The sequence below is a fragment of the Amblyomma americanum genome, chromosome 9 (genome assembly GCF_052857255.1).
Source record: "Amblyomma americanum isolate KBUSLIRL-KWMA chromosome 9, ASM5285725v1, whole genome shotgun sequence".
NCBI classification, from domain to species: Eukaryota; Metazoa; Arthropoda; class Arachnida; order Ixodida; family Ixodidae; genus Amblyomma; species Amblyomma americanum.
This window is the reverse complement of record NC_135505.1, coordinates 121,011,825-121,034,311: the sequence shown is the minus strand read 5'-3', so window position 1 is coordinate 121,034,311 and position 22,487 is coordinate 121,011,825.

The window sequence follows — 22,487 nt, the reverse complement described above, 5'->3', positions numbered from 1 at the left end:
TTATTTCTCGTTTATTAACGCTACAAATTAAAATAAAATGAAACGTCACCTTATGCATTCTTTCTTTTTGCTGTGTATTGGCTTCCTTAATAAGGAACGGCTTGGAAGAGATACGATTGGCAGTCTGTGCTTTTTCTTCTTACGAACATGTTTTCCAGATATCACTGAAACGCGAGTAATAAATTTAAAGTTGAAATTAGGCGTGCATCGCTTTCGTTTTCGTGACCGATCATAAATTTTAGAACATCATTATTCTTTGTACAGACCACAATCAATTCACGCGTCAGTGAAAGAGAGAGAGAGAGAGAGAATGAAAAGGAAACGCAGGGAGGTTAACCAGATGTTAGTCTCCGGTTTGCTACCCTACACTGGGGATGGGGGATAGGGGTTAGAAAGATGACAGAGAGGAAAACGCAAAAAAAAGGAACGTGCACACATGGAGACACACACACACAAGGCGTTCCAGTTAATGTCTTTCACATAGGCCGGTAGATTGTAAGAAGCGCAAAAGCGCTTGCACGGCCTTCTTCTGCGACGGTAGGCCCTTTCGATGTTGTAGAATTCTTTTTTCGGATAGCGGTTGGTCGTCCAGTTGGTCAAGTTCGTGGCTAAGGCATGCCCTCTGTGGACTGTACTGCGGGTAGGAGCACAATATATGGCCAATTGATTCTTCATGGCCGCAGTGGTCACAGGTTGGGGTGTCGACTATTTGTCAGTGAAAGAAAGCGTATTACATCGCAAGGTCATTGGCACGTTCATTGGCACGCCTTCAGTCGCCCTAATATGCCCTGAAATAGCTTTCCTTGATAACACTTGAGTTTTCCTCGTCTATTTCTTTTTTTGTGCCAGTATACACTGCTTTGCTTTAAGTTTTTGTTGATGTGCATGTAACCCATTCCTGATTAGGATCCCTATTGCTGGTTGGCTGAATTTTAGTTTCTTGTTTTCTTTGTAGCTTCACATTTTTTGTGCATATAATAACATGTTTTTCTAAAAATGCGTTCAGTTGCGATTGAGCGTTTGTATCTTTTCTTCTCCGCCGTCTTCGTCTTTTTGCGCTCGTTAACCATGAATACGTACACACTAGCTCAGTGACAATCTAGTGAAAACTTTGCCGACAAGCAGGGAGCACTATCTACGGACAGACAGGAGAGAAAAGTCCTCACTCCCGAAAAGCTTCCCGTCGTAAAGAGCGTCGAAGGCGCCGGCTTATCATTTTAGAACTTTGAACCTGAGAGGGAAGTTATCCCAGAATTTTTGAAATAGCGTCCCATTTACTCTCAACCTCTCTGCCTGCTAAGTTTCTGAGTTCTGGCTTAGTTTCCAGCAGTTCGCTTTATTGGCACTAGCTGAAAAGAAAAAAAAACGAACGGCCTCATCTGTTTTGTCGACTATTTTTGTCAGATGCAGAATAAAGTACGGCATATTTCGCGATAAAGCGAAGGTTTCAGCCTGCTTTCTAACTCAGCACTTGCTGCATTCAGGTTATGGAAGACGGGGCATATTTCCATTCTTTGATACTCGGCTCTTTTTCTGCCTATGTCATGTTGGGCCTTCAATCCTCGCAGTTCATATCTTCCAATCGTCCACTGCGCGCTTTTGCGTTTAACATAAGATTACAAACACTTGGCCTCGCGACCTGCGCTTCTTGTTATCAGTACGTAGGGTACTTTCGCTTCTGTCGTTTTCCTGCAAGAATAACGCTATTAGTGAAGAAGTAGGTGCATAATATTCTTTGATTTCCCTGGTGCTGCCGGGTACCCAGTGGTAATACAATGGGTACAAGCTTTTCCGTGCCTAGTGCTCGGCTTCTTCGGGGTGAAATGCTTGGGTCCTTGCATCATGGCACTCTTCGCCCACGCCGGCCACCCAGGTAACGAGGCGACTCATTCTTTAGCTCGAGGTTTCGTCAGCCGAGCAGGAGCCGCCGACGTTTGGGGAGGCGCTCGAGATCGAATGGTCGCGTATCACGAGATCACTCTACACTACCGTGAACAACGGCTAACGTGTCCCCCTCCGCACAAGTCTCTCACTAAATTGCAGCAGGTGACGTGGCGACAGCTACAATCCCGCACCTTCCTCTCCCCTGCCCACTTAGCCCTGGTTCACCCGGGACTGTTCACGCCAGTATGCACCCTCTGCGGCGCTCCGGAAGCGGATTTTGCACACATTCTTTATTCTTGCTCTGAACTCCTTCCACCAGCCGATTGGCAACTCACAGACCTCGAGCGATGGGAGGCTGCGGTGTCCAGTTCTGACCCGGCTGACCAACGGCAGCTAGTGGACTGGGCTTTGGAAGTCGCTGAGAAGCATCACCTTCCGGCCACGACACGCATCCAAGAGCAATCCCATCACTAGGATGTAACAATTAAGGCTTGCTCTACTTTACAAAGTTTTTCACCACCACCTTCGCCCAGAGATGCCATTGCATCATGACGTCATCCTCGTCATCAATATTCTTTAATTTATTTATGCGCGAATCAAAGCTTGTTTTGTTAAAAAATTTTATCAAAGACATTTAACTCCAGTAACGCGTACTCTGATAGCGCCATGTCAGGATAAGCCATAATCGAGAATAAAGACACTACAAGCGCAGGTTTCGAAATTACACAGCGACTCAAGCTTAGCTGAAGAAGTAAAGTCACCCTTTTCTTTTTCTACCCAAGACGCTAGGAAGCAGCATCAGGTGTCACTAAACGCCATTTATTTAAGTTTACTTGTGACTGAAGTTTTTTGAAGCCATGTATAGAGCTTCTTGACTTTAGGGCAGGCGACCTGAGAGAAAGCTTGCAAAAAGAACAGTATAGTGAAGTCACGTTCTATAGCGCGCGTGCTGAGTTAACTGAAAACGCTAGCGCGAAACGGGGCTCCTGACACTGCAAGCGGGTACTGACGTCAGGAATGCAAGACGTCAGTGAGATTGCATGCGCTTTTCGGAACAAACTTTTGACATTCCTTCTTCGGAAATTTGTTGCACTCCTTGCAGTGAAAGAGCACCTCGCCAACTATTTTCATTGAACACTGCTCTTTTTCATGTCAGCCTCAGTTTTATGCTTTGGATGTTGCATTTTATCTTACATGGGCGCTGATGGAGTACTGCTATTACAAGCGGCATCTTTTCGCGTAGTTGGAGTGAATTCTTTCTTACCTCCTTTTTTTTCGAACAATTGAAGAAAGTGAATTTTAGGCGAACTGCCTTTTCAGGAGCGCCGTGTGTACGGAAACAGAGCATTGACCTGCATGCATGAGAAGGGATATGTATGGTTTCTGCTTCTACATATAACTTTTATACTAACTTTTCTTGTTCAAAAATGTTTGAAGACATGAAATAAAAAGTAACACTGATGCTCAATCATTCACATGGCGCGTATTTAAAACGCTTGTGTTCAGGCACGCTCCTCCCACTAGTGCTTTCATGCAGTTCGCGATAAAAGAGTGAGAACTGTTGAAGGGCTTCAGTTCTAACAGCGTGGTTTGTCGTCGAACGCATCGGGTTGTTAATATTGTTCTTTATTACAAGCAAAGCAAATTTTAGTGTTTGTTTCGTAATGAGCGGAGGTTTGCACAGATTCGCGCTGTTTTTGAGTTTTAATATAATTTTTGAAGAACAAATGTTATGTCTTTTGATTCAATTCGTTTTTGGCGCAGCAAAGTTATTCAGCACCAATATTCAGAACTAAAACACAACGGCTTTTTATTGGGGTGAATAGATTTACTCAAAATTTTTTCACGCCCCAATTTAAGGTGTAAATCAGAGTCGCTGATTTCGACTACGCTTAGCAACGAATATTAGACAGTGCCGATGTGTCCATGGATGGAGAGAGGAGGAATGGTGTTCGTAGACTGCACCTCAGCGATGCTGCAGAGCCCAAAATGTATTGCAGTCCTTATGTTCTTCGCTTTATTAATGATTCACGTTGTGTTATAAAGTGTTGTAAACGTACCATGAAACATGAGATGTTTAGGTTAAGGAGCAAGGGGGTGTTGGGGCAGAAGTCCTCTCATGGCACTTACACAATAATAACCTGAAAATTGAACTGCGACGACCATGAAAAGCCGAAGGGGCTATATATCAGAGATTCATAATTATAAAATGAGTACACAATGCGTGCACAGACTGCGTACTTATTGTACATAACGCATAATTGCTCAACAGGTATGAAAGAATAGAGATAAGCATGGCTTACGCTTAGCAAATGACATCCTCGTGTTGCATGATTTATATCTCGATAAAGTGTCGCAATGCTCATGGGAGGAAATGCAGGTGTGCCGAACACTATAGTTGCAGTGCGAAAAAGCACTACATCGCCGAGAGAAGAACTTGAACTTGTTTACGTGGTTTTTTTTGTGAAATTATTTGAATCTTGGAGGCCATACATTGTCTCCTGACATTGTGCTAACATATTTTCGTGTCTTTATTTGTCTTCAGTGCTATTAAAGATTTTATGGTTATAAAATATTATCAAACATTCCGACATATTCACGGCCATAGCAGTTGAGATTAGGTTCTATTTTCTGAGGACGTCACAAAGAATAAATTTGTTGCCGAGGCAGAAAACTGCAAACTCAGCCTGTGGCTTTGTGCTAGCCTGTTATACGTAGTTGCACAGGCAGGAGCTTATTGGTTTACGTTTTTTTATGGCAGCTCCACCATACTTTCTGTGGCTTTGTGCTGTAAAATGCTATCATTGTATAACTTCTTGGCATGCATAGTGTATTGGTGTTTTGTGAGGCTTTTTATATTGTCTCTGGTTGTAACTCATCCCATATGAAGTCACCTTTCGCCCAGTAAAGAAAAAATATGAAAAACCAATTGTATGTATGGCATAGGCAAATAAATGGCCAAACATTTCAAATACAAATAATCTTGTGCGGACTTCTCATTTTCGCTGTCCTTGCGTTCATTTTTTTTATAAATCTTCCTCTCTAAAGTATGTGCTACCCTAAGCTTTAAAAATAGATAAACGAACAGGACAAGCATGTATGCGTCAGTCCCGCCGAGAGATATGAAGAAAAGTCATGAAATAGAGGAGGAGTGCAGCGCTATTTCTGCCTGCTTTAATCAGAGTAATTTGAATTTTCTTCACTTTACTTTGAAGTCGAAGTACACTGGTCCTCCTAAACTTAAGGTTCGACATGAGCTGGTCGGTACATTACGGAAAGAGTGGAACAGTGCGGTGACAGGACAAGAATAAGGAGCTTAATGTCAGTGCAACAATCTGCACAATTCAACAGTTTTTCGTGAAGCAAAACCACTTGTCTGCGCTCTGGCCATAAAGCATACAAAACAGATTTCAATTCATGCACTCTCTTCAGGGCACAATATCTGAAATCATACAAAAAGAAAATCCGTCTAACATGAGTTAAACCAACCAAAAAAGCGGAGGCCTTTTAGAGCTGTAATATTCGTTAAACTTCTTTCTATTTTTTCTTTCTCGGAAAAATCGCAGCTTTGATTACGCAGCGATTTTCGTATATTTACTGACTCTGGGTCAAGTATTGTTCAAAGAAGGCTTTCAAGTGTCGTCCGAGTCCTAAAAGGTCCCATGTACGTGCTTTTTCTCAACAGAAGCGACTGTACGGGAAATTTTTCTACTGTGTTTATTCGAAAGCTGCACCGTCTGTCCGCTTTTCTACTGGTCTTACCAAACAACGCTAGCCACACTACACATAAAGGAGTACGAAGCATGAAGTTTTAAACAAACAAGGAGCGGAAGTTTTAGTGTTGTGTGGTTTAGCCCGATCTTTCTTTGTGGCTTGTGGTAGCTGCGCAAGCAAACAAAATTCAATTCGGAATAGGAAAAAAAAGCTTTCCTTTAGCAAATGTTCTCGTCCTTTTATTAAGTTAAGTTTACGTCTTTTTCAATGAACGGATTCAAGTATTCTCCCGGTTTTTTTTTTTTGGAGGCAGTTTAACCAGACGAAATTTAATTGCGAATAAGAAATATAGCTCTCCTTCAGCAGATATTCTCATCCCTTTATTGAGTTAAGTATACGTTTTCTTCAAAGAACGGATTCAAGTATTCTCCTGGTTTTAAAAGAACATTGTACGCGCATCCTATTCAGTCTGTTTCTCTCAGTGGAAGGAACTACGTCTTTAACATTCCAAACTTGGTTAATTTTAAATTGACCTCTTTTAGAATGACGTGACAAAGGCAAGACTCCCCACACTAACATCAAGGAGTTCGAAGCCCACATTTTAATGAACAAGAGGTGGGAGCTTTGCTTCTGGAACCTTGAGCCTCTTTTGTCTGTGTTGATCTCTGTGGCAGTGCAACCAAGCGATGTTAAAGACACATCCGAATCAATTACTCGCCAAAATAGTTTCGTTCGTTTGGCATGAAGAAGAGGTGTGGGGTGGAAGCTGGCTTTAGGATGAAAGTGCCAGTTAGGAGAGCTATATATAGAGCTCTAATCATTTTCCGCAGTGGCTTAGTTTCAACAGGGAATATTTGAACCGCACGAACAGCTTCTGGGGCTTCATGCAGGAATCTTTGATTCAAGGTTTTTTTAGGAAAGAATGAAAGTCCAGAAAAACCTCACGCTCATGTCCGGGCTTTGAGCTAAAAATTTCGATTGTAATAAGTCAGCCGAAGTTGCCAATTTTCCCAGTTTACTTCTCATTTTAAAGGATTTTGTTTCGAGAAGTTAAAAAGATAAAAATTCTTAAATCAATTGCTGAGAGACATTCACTAATGTGTTTTTCTGCTAGCAAGGGCTGTCTGGGGAAAAGCATTTTTTTACACAATCGATGGATTTAAATGCAGAATATGGAAAAATTTGCCGCATAGCCTCTGTCATTACTGACATGTCAAGGCGTACTTCGTCAAGCCTAACAAAAATCTAGCTGCTAAAGACGAACTGCTACGTTAGGCAACTGAGAACAAAGCGATGAGATAAATTAAGAAAGTGGTCAGTAAAATTTGCTAAAGAACCTCACGGACATTGAGGTGAATTGTTGAATGCGTGTTTCCTACTCAAAGAGTTACAGCTGTAAGCGCTTGGAGCTGTACACTTCACTTCTGTATTATTGAACACAGGAATAAGGTGGGAAGCAAAACGTAAAATACAGGTTGTCATATAGAGTTTATTCTTTCACACAAATTACATGAGATTATTCTTAAATGGATCTATCCTCAAGGGTAACAAGTTAGAAGATAAAACAGACAAACATTATGCATTCTAGTTACGAAATTGCTTCTAAACTACTTGTCAAATGAATTATCAGCTTGAGGCAACCAAGAATGCTTGATGCCAAAGTTTGACGAAAAGTACGATAGGTAAACAGTAGGAATGAAGAACCGATATCTTATTCGTAGCTTTGAATGTAGGCCTACAAAAACCATAACCAACGTGCTTTCAGAGGGTTAGATTGATGCTTTGTTATATTAACGCAATTTTAAATAAATGTTTTGTGATCTGTTCGAATGACATGTGTTGAGATGAGGAGAAATCGATACCGTCTCTGAAACATTTAGAGAGTGGTTGGAATAAGACTATGAAATGCATATTATAAATTTTAAGTGCAGATTCACGACAATAGCAGAACATTTATGAGAATTCTAATGCCGTAATATTTTCTTCCAGTATGCGTCATAAAAACAAACAGGATGATTGCAGTCTATTGTCACGCCTAAAAAGAGTGAGTAGTCCTTGCCAATACAATATTACCGCAGGTCAACATGAATAATTCGATGAGGGCAATTGTCGTCTAAGGCAAACAGTAATCTTAGTCTCAGATGGCGTCTTAGTTCAGTTTTACGCCACCTGCATAGGAAACCAGCGCTAGAGTTCGCCAGAAATATCATAGAGAGAGAGAGAGAGAGAGAGACAGAAGGACGGAAAGGCAAGGAGGTTAACCAGGCGATGCGCAGTAGGCTACCCTTCACGTGGGAAGGGGTATATAGAAGAAAAACGGCAAGAGCGCCAGCGAAATGAATTTCTCACGTGTCTATCGAACTCTATGACAAGAAGACAGAGGACGCACACTTAAAGCTTGAAGTTAATAGCCGGGAACTCAACCCCGAGCACTTTGAGAACTTCAGGAGCGCCATCACCGCTGTCCTTTGTGAAGAAGATTTTGTACAACGCCCCAGAATCTTGGTTTCTGTAAGACGACAAGGGTCTTAGCGCCGGAGTGTAGCAGCCAGGAATTCTCGCTCAAAGCGAGGGCAGTCAAGAAGTAGGTGTCCGATCGTTTCATCGCATGCGCACTTCTCACACGCTGGAGAGTGCAATCGCAATGAGAAGGGAATAGGCGTTTGTGAACGCCACACTTAGCCACAGGCGGCACAAATGCGTAGTATCACAGTGATTGAGGCTGAATGGTATTTGATGTTGAAGTAAGGGGTCGAAGTGGTTCGAGCGGGGTGTCCAGCCTTTACTAGTAGACAACGAGTGCGCAGTCACGTTTCAGCCGAGCAGTGGAAGGTGCCTTGCTGCGTCAGCTCTTGCTAGTGGTATGTGGACAATGTTGTCTGCATCGTGAACCTATCGAGCAGCATCGTGACCTGAGGCGTTGCCAACAATGTCAATATTCCCTGGTACCCACTGAACGATGATTTCTTGACCCTCTTCTTTTGCCTGGTGGTGCAGATGATGGTGGTAGTGGTACAGCAATATCATAGTGTCATGGCAGGCAATCTAGGAAGAAACGGAAGACGTTTTGTTCATGACAAGAGCACCCTTACGTTGCCAATGTACAAGTGTGTCTTGAGATACCAGCGTTCGCAATAAGCGAATTTTCACGCAGCGTGCATCTAAGTCATCAGGCTCTGAATGCGGGACCAAAACGAGTATCATAGTTGACAATCTGCTTTCACTTTTCACACAGTCCAATCAGCTGTTAGGGATAGCTTTTGTTGTGCATCAAGGTATGCATGCGAACAACGTCCTGTTTCAAAGGATGTAAAGAAGGGTTGGTTTTTCATAAGTGGTTAATCTATTTTTCAATTATTTAAACGCACGGTCCGGAAACTTTCCTATCTGAGATGGACGTTCCAAAGACTATTATCTCACTTAGATGCCGCGGTGGCTCATTAGCTATGACGCTCGGCTGCTGACCTGAAAGACTTGGGTTCGACCCAGGCTTCTGCGGTCGAATTTCGACGGAGGCGAAATTTCAAAGGCTCGCGTACTCTGAGATGTCAGTGGATGTTAAAGAACCCAAGGTGGTCGAAATTTCCGGAGCCCTTCACTACGAAGCCCTTCGTACCTTCAGTCGCTTTGGGACGTTAATAAACCAAACCATTTCGAATGATAAATTTCTCTCTTGCGTCCTCGTGCTGCTTTCCAGATATTATTATTTCTCTCGATTTACTGCCGCCTATCGAGCCGTTGTGGCTGAGTGGTTATGGTGCTCGGCTGCTCATCCCAAAAGATGCGGGTTCGATTCCGGCTGCGGCAGTCGCATTTCGATGGAAGCTAAATGCTAGATGCCTGCGTATGTGCAATGCCAGAGCACGTTAGAGAACCCCAGGTGGTCGAAAATATCTGAAGCCCTCCACTACGGCATCGGTTTACAGCTTGTGCGCTTTGGGGAGTTAAACCTTATAAAGCAAATATCGAGGATGCATTCCATTAGTTTCGTTATCCGCAAACCCTACTGCCTCACGAATTCCAATCTTGTTAACCATAAGATGCGCACAATCGGTGCTGCATCCTAAGAAAACATGTTCAATTCCTTCTTAATATGAACCACTCTGTGTTCATGGGTAAAAATAAGGATAAATGTTTTTAACGCTGCGCGTTCTTAAACACAGTGATGTTGTTTTAGACCACGCAGCACTGTCTCTCGAATAGTGCTAAAACAATTCCTTTCTCACTGCAATATTTCCATTTCTATCGAAGTCAGAAGCCGGTATTTTTTAGCCGAATGATTCAGTTGCACAGTGGCAACGTCGCCGCGCTTGCATGCAGTCATTAGCCATGTCAAAGCAAAAAGTGGTGTCAGCTATTTCGACTGGCAGTAGGCACTGTAGGTCGCAAGCACGGCGCATTACTGCCTGTTGCATCACCGGCCTTGGTGTTCACCGTTACCCACCAGAACAGGTGCGCTGCAACCTTTTCACTCTATTTTTGCAGAGATAGGTTGGTACTGGTGATATGGATGCTGCCTACCTACACAGGGACGATGAGAGGACACCGTAGGAATTGCCAGTGCGTAAGAATTGTTCATTTTTTGTTGCGCGGCATCTATTCTTAGTTCGGCAGTTTTGTAGCATGGCTCTCACACGGCCGCTTGTGGCGCAGGGCGAAAGCATACCCCCTCCAACCTCCCCCCCCCCCCCCCCACGAAAAAAATAAGAAAAACCGGCAGGAGAATATAAATGGACACGGCCCTTTTAGTTCAGCCTACACGCAATAGAAATAGATGAGTGTTAGTGCGTTCATGTTGCTATTTTTCTCCTTAGTTTCACGTAATGGTACTGTTCTTCCTAATGGACTCCCGCTCTGTGGTCCTCTTTGTTTATCCTAATGGTACAAAAACAGGGTGCACTTCATATGTGGCCTTGACTAGTCACGACATCCAGCGAGATATCGCGCACATGGAACAACAAGCGGCGTTTCCAAGTGAGGCAGTGGAGGTATTGTTGTGATCGTCCCGAAAGTAGAGCAGAGCTCGCCCAGTTTTTAAGAATTTTGTCATATTTTGTTTTTACAAGCCGACTCAAAAAGCACAAGTTAAAATAGTCACTTTCGCAATACATATTTCTGTTGAAGTTTAGAACTGGAACTTTCGCAAAAAGACATGCCTGCTTTAAAGACAAATGCTTGTCGCAGCGATAACCCCATCAGTATTACTACGCAGTCCCCTGTCATAAACGCACAACTTGAGCTGGCACGACGAACAGCGCCGCACAATATAAAGACATTTTTTGGCGATGTAGGACTGAAAATTTGATCGTATTTTGCGAATAACTTCGTCGCAAATTTTTGTATGTTGTTTTCGGATTTTAGTGTCTTCTCAAATATTCAGCTGAAATGAAAGTTGATTCCCGCATATCTCAAATATCAGAAATGGGCAAGCAAAGTTAATTGTTTAGAATCTTGTGCGACGGATCATTATCAGCGATGGGCGCACATGGCGACGAAACCCGAAGAAACAAAATATGCTAGAAATACGTGGGGCGTATAAAATCAGTGCTTTTCATTGCCTAAACTTGCGTACTTGCCTAATTTTAGGGGAACTAATATTTATTTAATAAATCTTTCAACGAAGAGCTGTTCCAGTGCGCTCACTTGTGACAGAAGATAGATGCCGTGCCAGGGGCAGCAGTGCGTATTATTCTGGGCTGCCAACGCGCCGAACAGCCGAGAGTGAACGAGAACGAATGGACCTCGAAGCAACTGGGAAAGCCTGTCGTCATAAATTAGCGCCAGTCGTGTTAATTATGGAACCTACAGTCGTTGCGTCGAAAAATGCTGGGCGTCTGTCCACCCTCTTCCGCCTTCCATACGCCATCTATCGGCGGGCACTCCCTGTTCCTTCTTTCCCCCCTCAGCACCTTCGACAGTGCGAATTCGGGAGGAAAAGGCAGCCTCGCGGGAGCGGCAGAAAACACCCGGCGTTGCTCTGCGGCATCCAGAAACTCATTTCTGGTCGGCTAGCCGATGCCGGTGCCAACTCGTTTCAGAGAGGGCGTTTCTCAAACCTGCGACCGAGGAGATGTTGGGTGAAAAACGAGTGCGGTTGGCAGCGCTTGCCTCTCGGCACTACCCGCACCGTATATGGAGCCGCCACTTGATATATGCATGGTAACGTATGAACATAATGCTCGCTGAGTCAAACACCAGCGGTGACGCCACTGCACAGAGATCTTTTCGCTCAATTGTACTGGTTAAGCAACAGCCTAATCGCTGTTGCTTAACACAAACATTTTTTTATATGCGACCACGTTAAGCAGATGTGTAAATTGAGGACGCTGTCATGAGTCAAAAATTGTTCTCAAATATGGCTCAAAACAACTGGTAAATTGAGCGTTGAACTTAGCTGTGGTAGCAGCTCCAACTGAATACAATGATTACCACTTGCTTTACTTCAGCGGAAATTTTGGTTTACGTTCATGTTTTGATATTAAGCCCGAAAATATATAGTAAAAAGCTTCCATGCACCTGGATGTAGTGTAACGAGCGGGTGGTATGCTTCTAAGTATACACGGCATTATTTTTTGGTTGATATTCCACCTTGCTATATTTTGTGTTACAATCTACCATAATATTATACTCTCCCACAATGTGTAACGCTTCCTCTTTACCCTGCATATTACTAGACGCTCCACGATCCATGTTGTCTTTGCAAGTTGAAATTCAGAAGAATGTTCTATCAGGGGCCTAATACTTCCTGAGAACAAAGCGGCCATGAGCTTAGCTGATACTTCCTAGACCATGGCAGTGCAAATATAAACGTTGTGAGGAATCTCAACAGAGCAATTTTTTTATTTCGTGGAAAGTTACAAACTGCTTTAGCAGGACGAGGACAACAAAGACGCGATTACTGCACCAAAGGCCCCAGCAACGTTGTAATCGTTGTAATCGTTGTAACCTTGTCTTCATCCTATTTGTGTAGTTTTTAACTTTGCAGAAAAGTAACAATCGATTCCGCAGGAACATTCCAGCAGTTTTTATCATGAAGGAAATGTGCCGTTACTTACCAGTGACGACGAAAGAGTCTTTTGATAATCATCAAGATAAGTTCGACTACATTTACTCCAAGAGAAATTTTCCCATTCGCGATGTACAAATGCCGCTAATAGTTAAGGATAAGAATAAAAATTTTAGGGTGTTCAAAGATTCCTATTTAATATATTATAATTAATAATATATTAAGGATAATATTATTGCTCGTATTTCTTGGTTGCGAAAATAGAAAAAACTAAAAGCCGCTGCTGGGTATGGTTCGCACGATTTCTTACAGGCAAGCAGGACTCTGTTTCTAAGAGCTAAGCTGTGAATATCAGTGCTATCTAACGGCAATGTTTACTAAACCTGTTTATTCTTCCTCACCCTGGTGTCTACCAAAACGCTGAACTTGTTACGCAGCAGTAGCCACCTTCAAATCCTCATTTGGATGCATGGATGTAACAATTTCCTGTGCTGCACGCTTTTCTTGGCGACAATTACGGAGCTTAAAATTTAGTTACAAACGGAGTGGTCGCATTGCAGCTTGGAATAAGCGAGCATTAGTAAAGCTTAGGCAGCAGTCAGCTCTCACCGAAACAACGTTGCACAGCGAATCCGGTGTTCTTTCTGCTCTCGGGGGATTAATTGTATGCCGCTGGTGCTTGCGTTTCCTCAAAAACTACTTCTTCTTTTGTTTAGGCCTAACATTCCACGGCTTTTCTATTACTATGTTAGCGTTAATGCCGCTTTCCGAAACAATGGAACACGTTGTGGCCATTCCGTTTTTTAGAAACAGCTGGATGACAGCGCAGTTTTCGAAACGGAACTTCGGGGGGGGGGGGGGGGGGGGGGGGGCGTTTTTGCAGATCCTGGCAGAGTGAAGGCATGGGTTTTCCACATGTCGACCACAACTGTCCAGAACAGCCGCATGCACAAATAGGGCAAGAAATGCCTGCACTCTTTCTGACATGTTTTGTGAAAAGCGGAAGCTTCGTGATCAAGGCAATGGCCTTCATTTGATTGCTGCTTTGAAAGCGTGGGGTGTTTTTTATAGTAAACAGCGGTCTAAAAGCAAGGGCTGGAAAGCACAGTGACTGATATTGAAATTGACACTGCACCCACTGCAGGGCAAAGGCCTCTCCCATGTCTCTCCAATTAACCCTGTCCTGTGCCAGCTGCGGCCACCCTATTCCTGCGAATTTTTTAATCTCTTCCGCCTAACTAACCTTCTGCCGCCCCTCGCTACGCTTGTCTTCTTTTCGAATCCACTCCGTTACCCTTAAGGAAGAGCGGTTATCTTGCCTTCACACCACATGTCCGGCCAAAAGCTATTTCTTCCTCTTCAATTCGACTAGGATGTCATTAACATGCGTTTCTTCCCTCACCTACTCTGACCGCTTCCGGTCTCTAAACGTTACACCTATCATTTTACTTTCCATAGCTCGCTGCGTTGTCCTTAACTTAAGCTTAACCCTTTTCGTTAGCCTCAATGTTTCTGCCCTTAGTTGAGTACCGGTAAGATACAGCTGTTGTACACTTTTCTCTTGAGGGATATTTGCAACCTGCTATTCATGATCTGAGAGAACCTGCCATACGCGCTCCACTGCACTCTTATCCTTCTAGTTATTTCCTCATGATCCGAACCAGCTGTCACTACCTGCCCTAAGTAGACATATTCCTTTATCACTTCCAGCACCTCATATTCAATTGTGAACTGCTGTTCCCTTGCTAGACTGTTGAACATTACTTTGGTTTTCTGCCTGTTAATTTTTAGACCCACTGTTCCGCTGTGCCTGTCTAAATCATAAATAATGCTTTGCAATTCATCTCCTGAGTGACGCAGGAAAGCAATGTCATCAACGAATCGCAGATTATTTAGGTATTCTTCATTAACTCTTATTCCGAACTGTTTCCAATGCAGGCCTTGGAATACGTGCTGTAAACAGACAGTGCATAGTATTGGCGAGATCGTGTCTCCTTGCCTGACGCCCTTCCTAATTGGATTTTTATTTTCTGAGTTTATTGACGACTATGGTAGCTGTGCAGTTGCTATATATAGCTTCTAATATTTTGCATAAGGCTCTTCTACACATTGATTACGGAATACATGTGTGACTGCTGAGGTTTCCACTGAGTCGAACGCATTCTCGGAATAAATGAATGCTAGAAAAAGGGGCTCGTTATATTCCGCGCATTTCTCTATCACCTGATTGATAGTGTTTATATGATCTATTGTGGAATATCCTTTACGAAAGCCTGCCTGATCATTTGGTTTTCAAATTCCAAGGTTTCCCTGATTTATTAGCTATTGGCTTAGTAAATACCTTTAGGCAACGGGCAATAAGCTGACCGGTCTGTAATTTTTCAAGTGCTTGGCATCCCCTTTCTTATGAATTAAGATAATATTTGAGTTCTTCTGAGGTTCTGGTAAGGTAAAGGTCTTAAGGCATTGCGTATACAGGGTGGCTAGTTTTTCTAGCACAATTTCCCCTCCGTCCTTCAATAGATCTGCTGTTACCTGATCCTCACCAGCTGCTTTTCCCCATTGCATTGCTCCTAACGCTTTTTTTACTTCCTCTTTCCTTACTGGCGGGGCGACACAATGCTGTGCGCTACTGTCTGTCTCATTAACGCTCGGATTGCGTTGGCTACTGTATAGATTTGTGTAGAACCCTCCGGTTACATTAACTATCTTATACATACTGCTAATGACATTGCCCCCCTTGTCTCTTAACGCATACATCTTTTTTTTTTTACCTATGCCTAGTTTACTCTTCATCGCCTTCAGGCTACCTCAATTCTTTGAAGCATGCTCGATTCTCTCCAAATTGAAGTCCCTTATGTCGGCTACCTTGCGCTTGTCTCTTAACTTATTTATTTGTTTTACCACTGCTTTACTTTAAATATTCTTTTGTCGTTTTTATTGATACATTTTTCAAAATTCATGCTTGCTGCTAAAGTTTTGTCGTAATCTCCTATGGAAATTTCCTCGTTTATGCCACTATACCTTGGCCAATCCCCCCATGCGGGCATGTGCCATGTCTTAAGAGGATGAAGAAGAAGAAGACTTCGCTCGCGCAGAAAAGAACAGAACGCTTTGATCTCCAAGTTAACTGGACCCCTTTCCTTCCCTTTTCCAATCTCTTAGACTACATACTATTACCACACCTTTTCCCGTAAAAACTTTCCTGTATCCAGTAATTAACCGCCTGTATCTTGGCCACTCCCCCGTAGTGGGTATGTGCCAGCAACGTCTGAGGACTTCCTTCCTTCCTTCCTTCCTTTCGGCAACCGGCCGCCAGTCCAGCAGCGTCGACAGCCCGCTCCGCCGGCTCACCAGCCACGGCTGCCGGGACATTCAATAAATGTGTATCGCCTTCCACATCTGGTGACTCGGGACGACAGCTTCGACGCACGCAACGCCGCTCTCAGCGGCTCTGCGCTCCTGTTCATCCTGTCCCTGCACTTGGCCTTGCCGCTGCACGCCCGCTGTTCGCACCCGGAATTCGGCAGCTTCTTCTAGCCGCATGTACGTGCATACCATCGCACGCGGTGAGCACCTCCAGACGTATCAGCGCTCTTTCCTTCCTCGGATGCCCGGCCTGCCCGCTTTTCATGCCAGGGACCCCGTTTTGTGGCTGGTGCTGCTGGACTCCCACATTCACGTTCATCACGTGTCCATCCAGCTGCTGCGCTATCAGCACGCCAGCCGCGAACCCCCACCCAGTCTCCTGGCAAAGCTGTGTTTGCCGCCTCATGGCCCGACATTTATGCCGAAGTGAAGAAGGGCCTGACGGCGCCCGCCGATTCTCTGTGCTGCTGTTCCTGGCTCAGATGCTGCGCCGCCATTCAACTCGCGACCACTGCCGAATCCCTCCTTATAGCTGCTTCGGTTTTCCCTCTGCCAGCTACTCCACAGGAGCCGCTCCTCACACCGGTCTCTCCACTATCACCGCCACCGAATGTGCCCCCACCCACGGTTCGGCAAGTGACATGCGAGCACGCGCCGGTCTTCCGATAACCTTCTCAACTAGCTGCCTCAACCTACACCCCCGTCTTTCTTAAGTTTGCTCCACCGGCCCCTACGGACGTCCATCATTCTGCGAGTTCTCGTCCCAGGGCACCTCCTGCCCAGCCTTGCTTGCTAACTGTGGCGCCATCACCAAAAGAGCTCTCTCTCTCGACCCGGGCCCCAACTCGCTTCTTGTCTCATGTTCGCCAGACACCTCAAGCGCAACCCCGGTGAGCCCATCGGTCTTTCTTGTCGCGGGGCGCGCATGCAAGCCACACCTGAGCCTTGTCGCGCATAACGCGCCACCCGAACCGCCTGTCACGGATCCCTGCGCGCCTGGCGCTTTCACAAGTGACTGTGCCTCCGCGACAGAAGAGACAGCCGCCGAAGGTGGTGGGATGCTTGCGACGCATTACAGCGTGCCCCAACCCACATCGCCAACGGACTCAGCACTACTGATTCCTTCCCATTACGGCCCCTACGTCCCGGACTTGTGCCTTCTGTTCCCAGCTCGCGGTCCCAACGCCACTGTTGGCTCGCTTTTGCCGACAGCCGGTACACCCCGTCGGCCGCTTCGACTACTTCCCAACAAGGCAGCCCGTGCCCGATGCAGCAGACCTCAAGCGCAGTGCCGTCCTCCGTGGTTCCGCCGTCTCCAGCGGTCGAGGCATCGCCTTCTCTTCTACGGCAGCGGTTTCCCCGCGCAATATCTTCGTCCGAGTCGACTGGGCCAGTGTACATCGTTTATCTCCCGCACATCGCCACGCGGCTGTATTTTCTGTATCGTAATTTGCGGGCCCACTTCAACCCAGCTGCCGGCCCCACCCGTAGGCCGTACGACTGAACCACGCCTAGCTCGCCTCCCATTCCTCGATCACTTTTCCAGCCTGTTCCCTCCACCACCATCAACTTTTGGCTCCCCTCGCCCTTTGCGAAGCAGCCACGCTCGACCGCCCGAGCTCGTTTCTTCCGCCCGACAGCCTTCCCGAGCTCTGACCCCAACTTGTAGATCCCGTTTTTATTCTTTCTTTTATCGCGCATCGCAATAGGGGGAGGGGGGGGGGCACCTGTAGCGGCGTCGGCATTGCCATCGACGCTAATGAAGATGAAGCTGGAAGCTCGACCTCGCTCGCACAGAAAAGAGCAGAACGCTTTCGGCAACCAGCCCGGCCAGCAACGTCGACAGTTCGCTCCGCCAGCTCACCAGCCGCGGCTACCGGGACATCCAATAAATGAGGATCGCCGTCCACAGCTTAACAAGAAGTGCACCTGTTCAGACGCTATTCTCAGGCACTGACATTTTTTACATTCTTGTTGTTCTCTTCGTCGTTTCGTGAGTGCACTGGCCGTGGTGTAAACGGGAAACAATACCGACAGTTTCTGGTACGATGGGTGTCAGGTACAAAGTGGCTGTTTCTGTTCTTGCGTGCGTTAAGCCAAAACGCAGGTTGGAGCCCAAGACCAGTCGCATGAACGCAACGCTGCTTATGAAATTTTGAGCACCATGAATGCCGCTCCAGAGTGCAGCCAAGAGCTGGCCGGCCTTAAAGTGCTGTCTTCCATTTTGAAGCCCCCTTTGCTAGTGCTTGGAAGTTCAGGAGCTTTAGTAACAACACTGCGAGTTATGATTGTAAAATAAAAATGCAGGACAGCGGCAGGTATCATAAGAACACTTTTTTCTACGTGCTCAGTGAACCAGATGGTATAGAATGTGACAAGGATCTGTTTACATTATTCACACAAAAGAAGAAACGCCTGAATGAATTCCTCCAATGTTTCGCCCGTCAGGGCGAGGGCTGTAGCTTTTGGCAGGTGAATCCGAACAGAGTTTCATTGGAAATAGTCACAGCCGCCAAATAAACAAGAATCTGGTAATCTGTACAGACGACCGTCTGCATAACCGCCGGGCATAGTCTCTTCTAGAGCCGTGTGCAGTAAACATTACTATAATGGTCACCTACGTTAACCAGTAGGATTGAGTACGTTTCACGCACCGCCTGGAGTCCCTGCATTTGTTGCAACTGCGCATTATGTGATAGCACAAAAGAAAAGGATTGCGCTGACCTCACCCTCTCAGACATAGTTGCTAAAGTTGCCCCATCTCTTCCCGTCCCGCTTGGTCTTTAAGAGGTCCACCTGAAACCGCTAAAGGCTTCACTTCCCAGGGAGCGCGCCGTTGATCTGGACAAAGGTCTATCAGACTCATTTGACCGACAAAGGCACGGCCATGGCGAAGTTCATGGATGCATCCATGACAGGCGAGCCCAGCCGCTTACTCCTGCTAGGTCGGACCTGTGCTAGAGGTCGGTTCGGTAGAACAGACGTTGCACAAGCCTGGCTACTCAGGAAACGCGTATCAAGGCCGGGTCTGGCCCTTGCCATCAGGCAAACCTGGGCCTCCACGCAATCCAGTCGGCCCGTGCTCCAATCCGGTCGGGGCTTACAGCTTCGCGATTGAACTCTGTCATGATCGCGAATGCCATATGAACCACACCCAGGTTGGAACCCGCCACCTTCCATCCCACAAAGATGCGCCTCTGTGATTCACTCTATAATGGGCTGGTTAGTAGTTTAGGATATATGGGGCTTAAGTATTTGCAAGGTCCACAGAAATCTGTGGCATTCGACTACGTTTACATAATTAAACTAATAGCGCTGTCGCCGTGGGCGTACCATGAAACCGGATGGGTCAAGAGTAGGGACGTGCCAGTATTCGAAATTCTCAAATCAGTGGATGAAGTATACGCGCATTCGATCGTTTGAACGAATAAAATTATTTGCTCGCACAGTTGTTCGAATGTAATTGCTTATATTCGTATTTTTGCGAACGCTTAAAGAATAATTCGCACAGACTTCAAATATTTTCGAGATACTTTACTTACATATGGCGCGGATTTATATTAGGACACGCCGTAGTTTTCATCGGTGATTGGGTTGAGAACTGGAGCCGCTGCGACTATGAACAGAAGTCTGCCGGATAAAAGTGCGTTCATTTTGCGTGGCAATGTTGATAACGTTTACCAACGGCTTCCATGATTTGCCGACCTGGAAGGGATAAGCCAGGTTAACAAGTGTCACTTTGAAGCCCGGTCACAAAGACGACGGCTGCTACGAAGCTATTCATTCTGTTCTTTTCAGTTCACGCAATACTTACCTTATTTGATTAAGCAGCAAAGCACGATATTTATTCCATTTGGTTTTCAAACACGCAGCTTCATTTTATCGCAATAATTAAATGAACTTGTTCCAAAACTTCTCTGGAAACTTGGGGAACAGGGTCATCATATTACATGAGAGAATTATTCAAAAATAAATTCCAGCACAAACCCATGCGAAGGGCAGTTTAACGAAAAAAAAATTTGATCTTATATACTCACCTTCACCATTAAACAAAACAAGCTGTACAGCTTGGTGTCAGAAAATATAAAACCAGCAAGAATAGTTTATATTTAAAGGGGCAATAGCAACTAAATACCTTTACTGCGAGGCACTTCACAAGATATGAAATTTTATGGGGTCAGGCATGGAAGCGGTTCAGACACGGCATTTAAATATTATCCATGATCCCCACTCTAACTCAGCAAATAGGGTGGCATCCAGCAAGTTCTTTATTAGGCATTATCTACAATGCAAATGAATACTGTTCCTGACACTGGGCGGCGCGAGGTCTCGAGGAATCGATCCGCAGGGTAGTAAACTTCTAAGGCGACGTTCCCAAGGTCATCAAATATCGCGAAATCTTCTTAACTGTTGTCGAGGATTAAGTGAGACAGAGGTTGATAATCTGCAGTGTGGGCGCGTGAATGAGGCACGCTTCAATTGTTTAGTATTTATTTATTACTATTTATGATCAAACTCCAAATACTTATTAGCTTATAGCTTAGAAGCCTCTTGAATTATTAATTGCTGTGAACTAATAAGACGAAGTGTGCAGCCGTGTAAAATAGGAGCTTAAGCAACTGGTTGCTGTTGCTTATGCTCCCAATTGCTTGAATTTTATTATCGCTGTTGTCAATCACGAGAAGAAAATCATCCACGAAGCAAGAAATATGCACATTTCATCTTCTCCCTCATTGATTTCGAGCTCTATATCCTTTAGTGCCAGTACTAGATATCTTAGTACAGGTGCAGAGCATACCCCTTGTTTTCTGTAGGTGGACTTCAAGTTCCTAGGTAGTAAAGGTAGACGATAAATACATGCTTAAAAGTCCCGTAACATTGTCCTCTATGCTGACTTTGGGTTTGACACTCATCGGCTGAGACCATCCCTAGCAGACTGCGTTCCCTAGAATCCAATGCACCTACAAAGACTGAGCTTCCGAGATTTTACAAATCAGATGTCCGTTAACATATTATTGCACATAATGTACATTTGTGTAATAGTGTAATACCAAAAAATTTCTGGAACTCCAAATAATAGTAGCGGTTTCGCGCTGCCAGTTTTTAACGGTCATGTCAGGACACCAAAATAAAATTCAAGATTACACCCACTCCAGCGAATCCTTCTAAGAAGCTGAGTGAGTCCTGTGATAAAAGGAAGAGGTCAGTGGAACGACTTATAACGTAATATCGATCCAAAAATTCATCGGAGTTCTTTACACATTTCGTGGAGGCCATTTCACACAGCTGTGGAAAAGAGCCCGAATCGGTCTTCAAACGTCGAGGCACTCTTTCTCGAAATGCTTGACGTGGGTTGCTAACTGTATTACTGCTTAGGCTAGCCAGACATTTTCTCCGAAAACAATTGCTTTCAACGTACACCTTTCGTCTTGATTGTCTTCGCACTGTGATCGAAAGGGTTAGTCTAGATTTGATTATGTAAATATACGCGAGAGTGAGTGCCTGGTTGTACTAGGAGCGCCTAAAGGCGCGCAGAAGCGAAGTACTAATGTGCCGGAATGTGGTCAAGTTAGGCTTAGAGCAAAGTGGTAACTGTTTAGACCACCTGCCCCGTGCCCAAGGCGACCACTGAGAAATTAGGTGATAAAAGGACTTACAGCACGAACGAGAGGCCAAGTGAGCACGGAATGACTGGCTTTCATCCACAAATGGCTCTTAACAGATATTGTGCGACCGTCTTTGAGCAGGCTTGACCAATTGAAGAGTATCAGGCCACCAAAATCTTGGTTAAGGAAAGACTGTTCAAGATTGCTGTTGACGAGAGGAAGACCTCGCGGCTCTCCACTGCCTAGAGCATCAGAGAAGCAGAAAACTGATCGACATCTGAGCACCGTTTTTTTCTGAAGCGAAGTAGGCTGGGTGCTAGATAACCGTTCGGAAAACTCTCATACACAACCAACAACTTTCAAAAATTTTGGTTAGCACTTGAATTGAGGCGATGCTAGACAAGGAAATAACGTTGTCTCCAGGCTGTGACTGTCCTGCGGTTTGCGTAGAAAATGGTATTGCTCTTAAAAACATCTGATTTTTACTGTGTGTCAAGGTTATCAAGCGAAAACTTCATTCTCTTGTTTTTTAGTCGAGTATACGAGATGCATGCCTTGTTTTTAACACACATGCCTCGAAAAAGAGAAACTAAAACACCGCAATACCAACTGAAATTCAACTACAACATTTGCATTAAAGAAAGTGCGGATTGGGGCTTTTCGGGTTTTGTAACTTAGTACGGCGTTTAAAACACGGGGTGCACGTAGATGTGAACTAAATACGGTATGATTTTCACAGAGCCCAAATTCTAGTTCAGCTTTTGTTCTGCCATAAAATGATAGTAAAGATGAAGACGACTGCCTAAAATATGTGGAAGATGCAATGCCCAATCAATCTAATAAAACTAAAACGCTGAAATTTCTAAATTCACTGACTGCAGTTTTCGTTTAAATGGGCGTGATTGAAT